Source organism: Salvelinus sp. IW2-2015, linkage group LG23, assembly GCF_002910315.2.
Source record: "Salvelinus sp. IW2-2015 linkage group LG23, ASM291031v2, whole genome shotgun sequence".
NCBI classification, from domain to species: domain Eukaryota; kingdom Metazoa; phylum Chordata; class Actinopteri; order Salmoniformes; family Salmonidae; genus Salvelinus; species Salvelinus sp. IW2-2015.
Window position 1 is genome coordinate 39,988,315 of NC_036863.1, and position 15,903 is coordinate 40,004,217.

At 40.7% G+C, this 15,903-nt stretch overlaps 1 pseudogene; it reads right to left on the reverse strand.

Moving 5' to 3' along the window:
• Positions 1-13,426: 13,426 nt before the first annotated feature.
• On the reverse strand, positions 13,427-15,464 carry LOC111950580 (lipocalin-like; annotated as a pseudogene).
• Between the last annotated feature and the right edge of the window lie 439 nt (positions 15,465-15,903).

Sequence of the window (15,903 nt, forward strand, 5' to 3'; positions counted from 1 at the left end):
TCTAGCATGAGAGCTACATTTGGGGTGGCAGTTGGCCTAGTGGTTAGAGCGTTGGACTAGTAACCGAAAGGTTGCAAGATCAAATCCCTGAGCTGACATGGTAAAAATCTGTTGTTCTTCTTCTGAACAAGCAGTTAACCACAGTGTTCCTGGGCTGTCATTGAAAAGAAGAATTTGTTTTTAACTGACTAGTTAAATAAAGGTAAAAAGGAAGCAAGCTACTCATTTTTTTCTAGCTTTCAAATAGGCACATTCTCCTCTCCCCTGCAACTTCCCCGGGTCCTTAGTGTACAAGAGAAAGTCGTGCACAATGTTCTGTCAATATACCTGGTAAAATAATGGTTAATAAAAAAACTCCAAGGGGGCCCTATAAAATCTGTGATTATGTTTTCTATTTTCCCAAATTGTGTTTTATCGGTTGTATTTTGGGGGGTTTTCACTCTCAAAATGACCATTGTTCATAGAGAAACAACAAAATCATATATTCTGAGTCGATATCAGTGCTTTAATCACATTAGAAAACAATTATTTTTAGGTCTGGAAGAAAACTAACATTTTGATTTAATTGAGCATCTGGCCCTTTAATTGCGCAGTGTTCTGCCTAGTGTGCTGGTCTAGGGAAGGTTATGTACTGCTGCTGCTCATTCCATGGCAAAGTTTGCAAATAACAAATAATCGATAGGAATGTACTTACTCGTGATATACTTTTGCCAGGTAGGCTAAGCCTACTTTGCAGTTAACATTTAATTGTGAAGGTTTGGGGGAAAGTATATCTGTCAACTCACAAGATTGTTATCACATCAACTGGCTATTATCAAATCTGATTGGTCACATACACATATCTAGCAGATGTTACTGCGGGTGTAGCGAAATGCTTGTGTTCCTAGCTCCAACAGTGCAGTAGTATCTAACAATTCACAATACACAAATCTAAAAGTAAAAGAATGGAATTAAGAAATATATAAATATTAGGACGAGAAATGTCGGAGTGGCATTGACTAAAATACAGTTCAATAGAATACAGTATATACAGTCGGAAGTTTACATACACTTAGGTTGGAGTCATTAAAACTAACTTTTCAACCACTCCACAAATTTCTTGTTAACAAACTATAGTTTTGGCAAGTCGGTTAGGGCATCTACTTTGTGCATGACACAAGTACTTTTTCCAACAATTGTTTACAGACAGATTATATCACTTATAATTCACTGTATCACAATTCCAGTGGGTCAGAAGTTTACACACACTAAGTTGACTGTACCTTTAAACARCTTGGAAAATTCCAGAAAATGATGTCATGGCTTTAGAAGCTTCTGATTGACTCAAACGATGTCAATTAGCCTATTGGAGGTGTACCTGTGGATGTATTTCAAGGCCTACCTTCAAACTCAGTACCTCTTTGCTTGACTTCATGGGAAAATCAAAATAAATCAGCCAAGACCTCCTTGGGAGCAATTTCCAAACACCTGACGGTACCACGTTCATCTGTACAAACAATAGTACGCAAGTATAAACACCATGGGACCACGCAGCCGTCATACCGCTCAGGAAGGAGATGCATTCTGTCTCCTAGAGATGAACGTACTTGGTGCGAAAAGTTCAAATTAATCCCAGAACAATAGCAAAGGACCTTGTGAAGATGCTGGAGGAAACGGGCACAAAAGTATCTATATCCACAGTAAAACGAGTCCTATATCGACATAACCTGAAAGGCCGCTCAGCAAGGAAGAAGACACTGCTCCAAAACCGCCATAAAAAAGACAAAGATCGTACTTTTTGGAGAAATGGTCTGGTCTGATGAATCAAAAACAGAACTGTTTGGCCATAATGACCGTTGTTAAGTTTGGAGGAAAAAGGGGGATGCTTACAAGCCGAAGAACACCATCCTAACCGTGAAGCACGGGGGAGGCAGCATCATGTTGTGGGGGTGCTTTGCTGCAGGAGGGACTGGTGCACTTCACAAAATAGATTGCATCATGAGGAAGTAAAATTATGTGGATATATTGAAGCAACATCTCAAGACATCAGTCAGGAAGTTAAAGCTTGGTCGCAAATGAGTCTTCCAAATGGACAATGACCCTAAGCATACTTCCAAAGTTGTGGCAAAATGGCTTAAGGACAACAAAGTCAAGGTATTGGAGTGGTCATCACAAAGCCCTGACCTCAATCCCATAGGAAATTTGTGGGCAGAACTGAAAAAGCGTGTGCCAGCAAGGAGGCCTACAAACCTGACTCAGTTACACCAGCTCTGTCAGGAGGAATGTGCCACAATTCACCCAACGTATTGTGGGAAGCTTGTGGAAGGCTACCCGAAATGTTTGACCCAAGTTAATCAATTTAAAGGCAATGCTACCAAATACTAATTGAGTGTATGTAAACTTCTGACCCACTGGGAATGTGATGAAAGAAATAAAAGCTGAAATAAATAATTCTCTCTACTATTATTGACATTTCACATTCTTAAAATAAAGTGGTGATCCTAACAGACCTAAGAGAGGGAATTTTTACAAGGATTAAATGTCAGGAATTGTGAAAAACAATTTAAATGTATTTGGCAAAGGTGTATGTAAACTTCCGAATTCAACTGTCCATATGAGATGAGTAAAGCACTATGTAAACGTTATTAAAGTGACTAGCGTTCCATTATTAAAGTGGCTAGTGAGTCGATGTCTATGTATATACGGCGGAAGCCTCTAAGGTGCAGGGTTGAGTAACCGGGTGGTAGCCGGCTAGTGATGGCTATTTAACAGTCGGATGGCCTTGAGATAGAAGCTGTTTTTCAGTCTCTCGGTCCCAGCTTTGATGCACCTGTACTGACCTCGCCTTCTGGATGATAGCGGGGTGAACAGGCCGTGGCTCGGGTGGTTGATGGCCTTCCTGTGACATCGGGTGCTGTAGGTGTCCTGGAGGGCAGGCAGTGTGCCCCGGTGATGCGTTTGGCAGACTGCACAACCCTCTGTAGAGCCCTGCAGTACCCGGCGGTGATACAGTTGGATGGGGATCGTCGCTGCACAGCTATTTTCAGGTCTCTCCAGAGATGTTCAATCGGATTCAAGTCCGGGCTCTGGCAGTGCCACTCAAGGTCATTCAGAGACTTGTCCCAAAGCCACTCCTGCGTTGTCTTGGCTGTTTGCTTAGGGTCGTTGTTGTGTTGGAAGGCGAACTTCGCTCCCAGTTTGAGGTCCTGAGCACTCTGGAGCAGATTTTCATCAAGGATCTCTGTACTTTGCTCCGTTCATCTTTCCTTCAATCCTGTTAGTCTCCCAGTCCCTACCGCTGAAAAACATCCCCACAGCATGATGCTGCCACCACCATGTTTCACTGTAGGGATGGTGCCAGGTTTCCTCCAGACGTGACTCTTAGCATTAAGGCCAAAGTGTTCAATCTTGGTTTCATCAGACCAGAGAATCTTGTTTCTCAAGGTCTGCGTCCTTTAGGTGCCTTTTGGCAAACTCCAAGCAGGCTGTCATGTGCCTTTTACTGAGGAGTGGCTTCCGTCTGGCCACCCTTACCATATAGGCCTGATTGGTGGAGTGCTGCAGAGATGGTTTTCCTTCTGGAAGGTTCTCCCATCTTCACAGAGGAACACTGAAACTCCATCAGAGTTTCAGAGCATCGGGTTCTTGGTCACCTCCCTGACCAAGGACCTTCTCCCCCGATTTCTCAGTTTGGCCAGGCGGCCAGCTCTAAATCAAATCAAAATGTATTTGTCACATACACGTGTTTACCAGATGTTATTACGGGTATAGCGAAGTGCTTGTGTTTCTAGCTCCAACAGTGTAGTAATATCTAACAATACACACAATCTAAAGAAAAGGAATGGAATTAAGAATATATAAATAAATATTTGGATGGTGTTTCCAAACTTCTTCCATTTAAGAATGATGGAGGCCACTGTGTTCTTGTGGACCTTCAATGGTGCAGACATTTTAGGTACCCTTTCCCAGATCTGTGCCTTGACACAATCCTGTCTTGGCGCTCTACGGACAATTCCGTCAACAGCATGGCTTGGTTTTTGCTCTGAAATGCACTGGTAACTGTGGGCCCTTATATATACAAATCATGTCTAATCAATTGAATTTACCACAGGTGGACTCCAATCAAGTTGTAGAAACATCTCAAGGATAATCAATGGAAACAGGATGCACCTGAGCTCAATTTCGAGTCTCATAGAAAAGTGTCTGAATACTTGCATTACCAGTCAAATGTTTAGATACACCTACTAATTCCAGGGTTTTTCTTTATTTTTACAATTTTCTACATTGTAGAATAATAGTGAAGACATCCAAATTGTGAAATAACACATATGGAATCATGTGGTAACCAAAAAAGTGTTCAAAATTGAAATATATTTTATATTTGACATTCTTCAAAGGAGAATTTGCCTTGATGAAATCCTTGCACACACTCTGTTGTTTTCATACAGTTATTCTTAACTGTACCATGCTCGCCTGTCTTGCAGACACCGTATATTTTCCTAAATTTACAAATCAGAAATGATTGTGTTAATCACTGCTAGAAGCTAGTCAGACAGACAGAAAGGACAGACAGACAAACAGTTAGACAGATATTTCTCACCAACATCAACCACTTTATGAAGCCAGTTCATCACTGAGAGGAAGAAAATTACAACACAGTAACTTCACAGTTAACCATGTGAACACCTGAGCAATGCCATCATCACTTCCATGATCACAACTCACCTTGGGTCATCACTAGAACAAACACAAAATAAATACCATCAGTTTTCCCCAAAATATCTGAATAAATATTGTGTTACGAATGCAGATTAATCCTTATATGCTTGCAATAATATTTTTTACTTACATTTACAATGTTAATTTACAATGGCATCCTCTGTTACTTTAGCTAAATAAGAAATAGTATTTTTTTGTTTGTTTAATCCTAGAATTGAAGTGCACTAGAAGCTGGAATAGTACAGACTAAATATGAATGAGTGTGTAATAGATGTGTGGAGTCTTTAATGAGTCTTTAATGATTGGTTAGGGCAATATGAACTCATCCTGTTGATCACTGTTTTGGGTACAGAAACAAATATTATGGTCTTTGGATCTAGTTTTTACAATCACCACACAGTGTCACATGCAACTACACATGCAAGGAATCACCCAGAAAAGACAGTGGCAGGGGAGGGGAGGGGGGGGGGGGGGTTATAACAAGTTATAACATATGACTCACCCAGGGCCTCTTGAATCTTCTTCACTCCTCTGGGTAATGAGATCCTATTTTTCTTGGTTTTGCGTTTTCCATCTAAAAGTATAAAACAGGGAGGTCCGGTCAACTGAGTCAGTCACTCAAGGTTCTGTAGCCTACCCTGTAACACTGTTATCATAATCACATGACTATGTCCTGTGTGTTGTGCTGCATGTCGTGAGTTATGTCATACTCACCAGATTCAGTCAGCAACAGACACACCACCACAAGCATCACGATCAGCAATGACTTCATCCTAGTGCTGTGATTCTTTGCATACCTCCCGTCTTATTCTGGTGACTTATATTCCAGTTCTGTTCCTTTTCTCCTCCCAACAACCTCTACTTTAAAAAAATATATATATTTTTGTATAAAAATATATATTTTTTGTATTTCACTAGGCAAGTCAGTTAAGAACAAATGCTTATTTACAATGACAGCCTACCCCGGCCAAACCCAGATGATGCTGGGGAAATTGTGCGCCGTCCTATGGGACTCCCAACCACGGCCAGATGTGATACAGCCTGGATTCGAACCAGGGACTGTAGTGACACCTCTCACACTGAGATGCAGAGCCTCAGACTGCTGCGCCACCCAGGGGCCCCTCATCAATTCCCCTCATCAAACCCCCAAAGACAGAGGGATAACTATCAGTTTTCAGCTTTGTGTGTTTTGGTGAAATATGGTAATCACAGGTTAAAGCAGCCATCAGCCAATCATATGCTGTCATTACAGGTTGTAATCACCTCTTACAATGGGTGGGGCCCTCTTTTGGGTTGCATACAGCAGACAGCCAATTGAGGGAAAATGTTTTCTGCAAAAAGAAAAGGAAGACTGCACACCGCAATTGACTCTCCCCTTTCCTGTTGCCAGAATTATATTTTAATGTCCAGAACCAACTCAAAGTCTGTTTCGATCTTAAATGCAGAAAATGTTTCAAACAATAGGAGGTATCTTCGATGAAGGAAAACTGTACCACTATAGTGTCAGAAATCAAGCCTCTTCCTCCAGACGTGCCGGTTTTAAAAGGAGAACATCCCGATTTGAGGCCTCGATTGGAAGACTGCACTGTATTCAACTGACAGAATCTCTACCTGATGTGGTACCATAAAATCATAAGAAATGTCAGTCACTACTAGGGATTACGCAATAGGTGTACAGTAATTGCTGTGATAGAGATGGGGGAAATGTCATCACCTACAAATATGCAAATTGAAATTGTACAACAAGCACCCACATACGCACTTCACAGATTTTTTATAGATTAAAAAAAAAGAAAGTTTTACAAAAACTAAAGTCAGCTGTCAAATGTTTATTTACATTGTATTGTACCAAAAGACATTTAGTCAAAGGTGAAAACGGCTTTTAGTACAAAGACAGATATTTACCAATGTAAGTATACAATACAGTATAGTACAATACCGGTGAGCATAAAAACAAGGGTACACACGATCCAAAGCAGGCATAGAGGCTGGATTATGGGGGTGGCATCCTCTGCAGGGAGTTACAGGTATTCAGAAGAAACCAATAGGGTCATGGTGAGCTTTGGGAGTCTAGATTCCATGCAGCTCCAGGTTCCCGCCAGCGTGGGGTAGTGTTTTATGGACGAGCAGGTGCATAAATTCATCTCCACCAACATGGACCTATGAGAAAGGGAAGGATTAGGGCCTGATGAGTGATGCATAGGTGATAGAGAGACATGACTCTCAAGACTCTTATGTACTGAGTAAAGATCCATTTGTTTAGTGTTTACAAAGCTCTTCCAGTACATGTTTACACCCTATACATTTTTAACACAGCCCAATGCTTTGAAACCCATACAGGGGTTGTGAGGGTGTGGCAGGAGGTCACAGCTCTCACAGAGCTTGAAGATAAAATAATGACTCAATGTATTGCAGGGGTCTCCAACATGTTGATCGCGAGCTACCAGTAGCTCGCAGACCACTTATGAGTAGCTGGCCAAACAATTCTGAAAGTACTTGCAATTTTCAAGTGTTCCACCCAGGGGCTGGCGCCAGAACTTATCAATTGGACAGGCCTTTGATTTTCATAGGCGGCACGTTTTTTCACGGATCTCCAATGTGTGCACGCACAATTTTTGGAACTGGTGTAATAGTAAAGGCAGCTTGTCAAGCTTACAATTTATTCTACCAGTTATGATTATGTTATTTGCGCATTTTCGTAGAACAGTATAATTTCAATAATAAAGTTTTAGTTTCTCAAAATCATTGTCACGTGGGGGGAACCGGCTGCAGAAGGCTATATCGGTCCGCTAATACAGGACTATTAAAGCCCCAGTGCACTACTTTTGTGAAAAATTATTATTTTATATGGGATCATCAGATCATAATATTTTGCTCTTTCATACCGAGGCTTGGTGAAGATCAAGGCCGGGAGTGTTGGAAAGATAAAATAAAATAAAAAGACTTTGTTGACTATCCCATCTCCTATCCCAGCTCAGTTTATTAGTGGTGTACGTGATGAGTTAAGACAATCAGACAATCAGTGCTGGCCCTGGTTCCAGCCTCTTGCGAACTGGAAAGGGTTGGAGGGTGCACAGTGCACTGTTAGGATGCTGGATTGCCCTAAAGTAATTTATTTATTATTATATAATAACTCCCGTCTAAATAAAATAATTCAAAATACTTGAACCGGGAGCTTTCCCATTCGGCAGTGAATGGGAAAGCTCCCGGTTCAAGTATTTTGAATTATTTTATTTAGACGGGAGTTATTATATAATAATAAATAAATTACTTTAGGGCAATCCAGCATCCTAACAGTGCACTGTGCACCCTCCAACCCTTTCCAGTTCGCAAGAGGCTGGAACCAGATATCTGTATATAATGTCGAGATGCTCATGTCCGCCCTAAGAATGGGACTCTTTGTCCCAAAGGCGTGAAGGCAGGCAACAAGCTTAAGCCTGCATATTATTCCCATAGAAAGGCATTGGGATTACTCTGTACAGATTTTGGTAAGAGTGAGCCCTCTCGCTTCGCCTCTTCCTCTCTGCTGAAATTTGGCTATATCACTGGAGAAAGGGACATAAATGTGTATATATATATATTTTTTTTATCCGGTCGGATAAACACTCCAAACAGCCGACCCGACTGCTCGGAGGCGTCCGCATGGTCCTAAAGAACACCATTGCCTTGTTTTGTATCACATTCCAATGATACAATTGGGGGGGACAAAAATGCTATTTCAATATGTCCCCGTCTCCGTCCCCAGTGAACGTTACACCCCTGCATGCCATAATCTTTAGTCTTTCTGTCTGCGTGCGTCACGGTCAAATAAATGATCAATATCTAAATAATTTATTTGGACAGGCAAGGAGGTATGGTAGGGTGGGCCAGGACCCCGAAGGCCAGCCCATAGTGCTGGCCCTGGTTCCACCGTAAACTGTCATGAACATATCTCTCAAGTATCAGACACTGCAAGCTTCCAGCTCTAACCAACTTAAGAAATATTGATATTATCCCAGCCCTGGTTAGCCACTATTGGCTTAAAAATCAAAACCTAACACAATATGTGCCAATTAATTTCCAACAATATTGCCCATTTCTGTCTGTGTGTTGTGGCCATTTGTCTATTACTCAGTGCATAGCCAGTACTGATGGGTCGTTCGCGAACGAACGGCTCTTTTTGAAAGGCTTTTTTTGGTGAATGTCGGGAACCGAATCGCATATGTGAAAGAGCTGTTAATTTGTCTCCCTGATGTGCATACTTTTCCTATTACTTTTTGAGCTCCAGACATCGATTATCTGCAGATAAATTATAAAAACATCCTCTGACGATGGCAATTCCTCAGTGCAGGAACAATATAGTGAGACGAGAGCCTCATTCAGTATTAATATTTTTTGCAGGACGTCTAACAATTTGGTCAGGTAAATATGTATTTGAACTCACATTTCATGATCTGACATCGTGGTAGACAACGGTTTAGGCTTTAAATTCAAGATTTTTAAAAATAGTTTTGGTACATTTCTAAGCGATGAGCCGTTTGGGAGACAAATGAACGGTTCTTTTAAGTGAACGGAGGCAAATGATCCCACTCACAACGACCAAGAATGATGTCGCTCTTAATGCTGGTGATTCTCTGATCCACCTCTACGCAGACGACACCATTCTGTATACTTCTGGTCCTTCTTTGGACACTGTGTTAACAAACCTCCAGATGAGCTTCAATGCCATACAACACTCCTTACGTGGCCTCAAACTGCTCTTAAATGCTAGTAAAACGAAATGCATGCACTTCAACCGATCGCTGCCCGCACCCGCCCGCTCGACTAGCATCACTACTCTGGACGGTTCTGACCTAGAATATGTGGTCAACTACAAATACCTAGGTGTCTGGTTAGACTGTAAACTCTCCTTCTAGACTCACATTAAGCATCTCCAATCCAAAATGAAATCTATAATCGGCTTCCTATTTCGCAACAAAGCCTCCTTCACTCATGCTGCTGAACATACCCTCGTAAAACTGACTATCCTACCGACCCTTGACTTCAGCGATGTAATGTACAAAATAGCCTCCAACACTCTACTCAGCAAACTGGATGTAGTCTATCACAGTGCCATCCGTTTTGTCACCAAAGCCCCATATACTAGCCACTGCGACCTGTATGCTCTCGTTGGCTGGCCCTCGCTTCCTATTCATCGCCAAACCCACTGGCTCTAGGTCATCTATAAGTCTTTGCTAGGTAAAGCCCTACCTTATCTCAGCTCACTGGTCATCATAGCAACACCCACCCGTAGCACAAGCTCCAGCAGGTATATTTCACTGGTCATCCTCAAAGACAACTCCTACTTTGTCCGCCTTTCCTTTCAGTTCTCTGCTGCCAATGACTGGAACGAATTGCAAAAATCACTGAAGCTGGAGACATATATCTCCCTCACTAACTTTAAGCATCAGCTGTCAGAGCAGCTTACCGATCACTGCACCTGTACACAGCCCATCTGTAAATAGCCCTCCCAACTACCTCATCCCCATATTGTTATTTATTTTTGCTCTTTTGCACCCCAGTATCTCTACTTGCACATCATCATCTGCACATCTATCACTCCAGTGTTTATGCTAAATTGTAATTATTTTGCCACTATGGCCTATTTATTGCCTTACCTCCCTAATCTTACTACATTTTCACACACTGTATATAGATTTTTCTATTGTGTTATTGACTGTACATTTGTTTATCCCATGTGTAACTCTGTGTTGTTGTTTTTGTCGCACTGCTTTGCTTTATCTTGGCCAGGTCGCAGTTGTAAATAAGAACTTGTTCTCAACTGGCCTACCTGGTTAAATAAAGGTTAAATAAAATAAAAATAAAAATCTTTCCCCAAACCCTTCTCAATTAAATGTTAACTACAAAGTAGGCTTACCTGGCAGACGTATATAATTTGTTTTGATTATTTGTTAATTGGAAACTTTGCCATGAAATTAGCATCAGCAGTACAGAACCATTGCTAGACCTGCATATGAAACAGTGCACCAGATAAGCAATTAAAGGGCCAGATGCGTAATTGAAAGGTAACTACATTCAAAAAATAAGATGTTTGTTTTCTTCCAGACCTCTAAAAAAATTGTCTTCTGATGTGATTTAATCATTGACATCAACTCAGAACATTCAATTTAGTTGTTTCTCTGTGAACAAATATAATTTTGAGAACGAAAACCCTCAACTAATCTAAAACCAGGAAGAATAAAACTGAAGAAAAAAATCACAGATTTTATAGGGCCCACCTTCGTTTTTTGTTAACCATTATTTTACCAGGTTTATTGACAGTAAACATAGTGTGCTACTTTCTCTTGTACACTTAAGGACACAGGGAAGAGTTTCAGGGGAGAGGAGAAGAGAAGAATGTGCATATTTGAAAGCTAAAAGAGGATAAGTAGCTCACCTCATGCTAGAAAAGGTTGGAGATCCATGATGTAGTGGAACCCCGAGACATTTATTTTTGCAAAACATAGGCTAGAAATAATACAATAATTTTTTTATTCAAGAAGAGTGAATTAGTTGGTCTCCACCACAACTTGTGTTGTGAATGTTTTGACAACGAAAACATCAAACTTCTTTCCAGCATGTGGCTTCATCTGGAAACATTTAAAAAGACAATCAGGCAATGACTTAGTTGTTCCAGCAGCATTCCAAATGCGCTCCATATAGCCTATGCACACCTATAGGTTTGACATTTGTTATTTACCCACAAATGGAATAACATGGTCGAGGTAATTATTGTGTGTCATCTTTGTTGAAAGATGACCATTATTCAGTTGGACAGCTAGACTAAGCAGGCTAAATTAAGGAATTATGCTCACTTTATAGCAGATTTGCTGCACTTCAGGAGTGGCATCCTTCACGTTCATGGCTAAAAGGGATCCAGTTTATGTCAAATTAACGTTAAAGTTGATTTTTGTTGCATTTTAACTAACCCTTTTCCTAACATTAACCTAATTATTCTAACCTGCTGTGTAAATGTTCCTTACCGGCAACAAAACGTCAAATCTGAATTTAAATTGACAAAATCTGGATCTCGTCTAGTCATGATCTTCACCTCGAAGGCACCGCTACACATCATCATGATTAGTTACAGCTGAAAAAACCTACGAAAGATTTCACAAATTAATTTTTACTTTCTTGTTTATATTGTCACGATCACATGACTCGAGTCATGCTTTTTGAAATGTACCATTATATTTATGAAGTGGATAAACTGCCTCTGTTTAAATCTACAAGCTGTTTGTATTCACACAATGAAATTGACATTCAACTGATGAGAAAAAGCAGATCCACTGAGCAGTGATCGTCCATTCTAATTAAGCAATAAGGCCGGAGGAGGTGTGGTATATAACCGATAGGGCTGTTCTTACGCAAGACGCAACGCAGAGTGCCTGGACACAGCCCTTATCCGTGATATATTGGCCAAATATTACAAACCCCCGAGGAACCCTATTGCTATTATAAACTGGTTACCAACGTAATTAGAGCAGTAAAACTAAAATGTTTTGTCAAACCCGTGGTATACGTTCTGATATGCCAGAATTCAGGGCTCAAACCACCCAGTTTATAGTAGCACTTAGAAGATATATCTTATATTCGCATTCGTGGATTCGTTTACCCAATATATTTTTGAAGGTTTTTGATTACGGAAAATTCTAATTAATCGTAAATATTCATGAAAGACATCAGGTAGAAGTAAACAATCCATAAATACAAAATGAAATTTTACATACATCGTAAATGACCACGTTTTTATGAATTTTATAAACTTGACGCCAGTTCAAAAACAAGTAGAGGATTTGAACAAGGAAATAGGCGGGACTTTCATAGCGTATTGCGCTTACTGGTGCTGACCCCACATCTTCATATCTTTGTTGTTTTGAGTAGAACTGTCTGTCTGGTCATGGACAATGCCTGGAGAAAGAGTTGACTGCATCATAGCAAATAGCCATGTCCATTGTAAAAGCTGCGGCTTCAGAGCGGTTTCATTTAGTTGATTCACTTCTTTACACAAAATGAGATACTAGATGTGGTTGTTTATCCCATGGGGGTGGGGGGGATCTAACAGGTAAGCAGTATCATTTAGAACCAACCCATAAACCCATCTTCATACAGATTATTTAACCCCTAATAAACTTGATTATCAGACACCTGAAATATGATGCAGTGCCAGCAAGGCCTTCAGAGTTAGATTGCACTAGATCTGGTATCACAGACTCATGACCACAACATACTTCCTTTACCCAAACACACATCTACTTATGCCAGTGGCCAGGGAGAGGCATTAGTCCCCTGAGGAGAAATACAACTTGTAAAGACTGGTGGTAAATTTGTACTCTGGCAGTTCCTTCCCCTGTGATCATTTTTGTTTTTATATTTATTTCATCATCATGAACTTTGTTGTAATATTCAGTGTAACTAGAATTCTATAGGAGGTCAATTATTGTTTTGTACACATTTGTAAATAAAGTGTGTAAACACTTAACAAACAAAGGAGGAATCAGAACTGTGTTATGGATGTACTTGCAAGGAGTAGGATAACGTTTTCAATAGAATGAAGGTACACCAAGGTTACTTTTAGAGCTGGGTTTACATGACATTTGATCAACACAGACTTCTAAAGCAGCTAACATCACATCTTAGGATCAGAGGTATTAAATACCCAACATATTCTAGTCATCTGAAGAGTAGAATGACTGACAAACGGAAAAAGCACTAGACAGTATTTTATTGGAACCAATCAGGGAAGTGAAAAACTAAGGTTACAAGATTGCCTAACCAGCTACGCTGGGCTTCAGTATGTATTGCAGATGCAAGTTAAGATGTAGTCTGATGGATCACTGCAGCTAAAGATGATTCATGGTTGCCACAGTGGCCATGGGTCTACCCATCAAGTAGCAAAGCCATGAAGAAGGATCAAGGGAGCACGCCTTGGAAGTAAAGAAGATGGATGAAATTACGCAGCGGGACACTCATCTGCAGAAAAAAAGACGGTTGATAAGTCTGAGACGTTCCACACTTCTATCCAGAAATATTGTCCAACTTAACCACACTTCACAAACAGAGATGGGATGTACCGTTTTTGGGGAAGATGGCGATGTTTTCAGGCTGAATGCCCTTGTCCAGGGAGAACTGCCTAAACTTCTGCAGCAGGTCAGGGCTCAGGTCTGTTCCACGGGCTGTAGACACAACACATGTAGTGCATGGCAGACTAAATATACTGTGAAGGATGCAATATTTGGTAATATAAGATTTCTAACAAAGGATGGGGAAAGGAATAGTGAAACAATGAGACTCAGTCATAGGATTTTGCAGAGTGGAAAGGATCGTACCATACAGGTTGGTGAGCACAGCTGAAACACCCTTGGTCTTGGTGTGAATAAGAGCAAACTCGTCATACTTAACGTCAACGACACGCATGTCATTTTCATTACTCCAGCCTAGAGGGGACGAGAGGGAGTTGAATTGACAATATCACACATAGGCCCATTAGTGCACTGTGTGTGTATGTGTTTATAGGTTCTAGACTTACGCTCGCTCTTGAAGATTAATTTCCCCACAAGGTTTGTCTTCTTGGCCAGGTGGTTCATTCTCCAGCAGGAGCCATCAGCGCTACAGAGACAATACAGTTCATACAGAATCAGCACAATGTCTTTCTCTTTCTCTCTCTCTCTTACTTCCGGCTAGAATATGCCATTTCCTGGTCTCCGTCAGCAGTTGGAGTCAGCATGGCGTTGCCCATCTTCATGCTGGCCTTGTGGTTGATGGGCATTAGTGGCAAATCCAATCACATAACACTTTCCTGCCACCTGCAAAAAACATCCCTGATTAGATTACATCACCTCCTTATTCCTGTCTGCAGGAGTCACCGAAAGTTTAAACCTTAAATCTGTGAGAGCTGATACTGAAATATTCCTGAATCATTCATGAAGGAACATCTGAATAACTCTTGTCTCAATATGAACACCCAACAATGTGTCACTAGAATTCCCACATTTCGTTCATCCCTTCCATTTGAATCTTGTTTTCATCACAGGTTTCTTTCTGTATTCTTTCTCCTAATGTTTCTTTTTTCTCCATAACAATCCCTAGTTTGTTCCTTGTCATTTGATTTTCAATGTAATGCTGATTTCTGATCCCTCTCTTCATTTTCTCTCTTACCCCCTGTAGATTGAAGTCTCCTTGGGGCATGACCTCAGCGGTGACAACCAAGGAGCAGAGCAGTGCTCCTAGTGCGCTCAGCAGCATGGTCGTCATGGCTACAGCAGAGCAGGGTCGGTATCAAGAATTATAAAGGACAAAACAGGAGATCTGCTTTTCTTTGCTACATCTCACTCCTATATATACTGTAGAGTATGGGTTTACATAAACACCCCCTCCCATACACACAAGCTGCTACCTGCTACCATATCTATCTCCCGCCCCTTAGACACACACACACACACACACAAGTTATACAATACCCATGGAGATGGGGCTTATGGGGTCACTCCTCCCTATGTAGAACACTGGAAGTGAACTTATCCACAAAAAGGAAAACCATGAACTGAATTTTGAGACGATGAGAGCATTCATCAAAGTGCAAGTACATAATACACATTTAATCTCAAATAAATTGAAATAACTTTAGAAAACATATAATGAATTGTCTTGGTGATTGTCTGCATGCTATGAGTGTGTACAGTACCAGTCAAAAGTTTGGACACATCTACTCATTCAAGGGTTTTTCTTTATTTTTACTATTTTCTACATTGTAGAACAATAGTGAAGACATCAAAACTATAAGATAACACATATAGAATCATGTAGTCACCAAAAAAGTGTTAAACAAATCAAAATATATGTTATATTTTAGATTCTTCAAAGTAGCCACCCTTTGCCTTGATGACAGCTTTGCACACTCTTGGCATTCTCTCAACCAGCTTTACCTGGAATGCTTTTCCAACAGTTTTGAAGGAGTTCCCACATATGCTGAGCATTTATTGGCTGCTTTTCCTTCAATCTGCGGTCCAACTAATCCCAAACCATCTCAATTGGGTTGAGGTTGAGTGGTTGTGGAGGCCAGGTTATCTGATGCAGCACTCCATCACTCTCCTTCTTGGTCAAATTGCCCTTACACAGCCTGGAGGTGTGTTTTGGTCATTGACCTTTGAAGACTCTCAAACAAAAAATATATATTTTTACACTTTT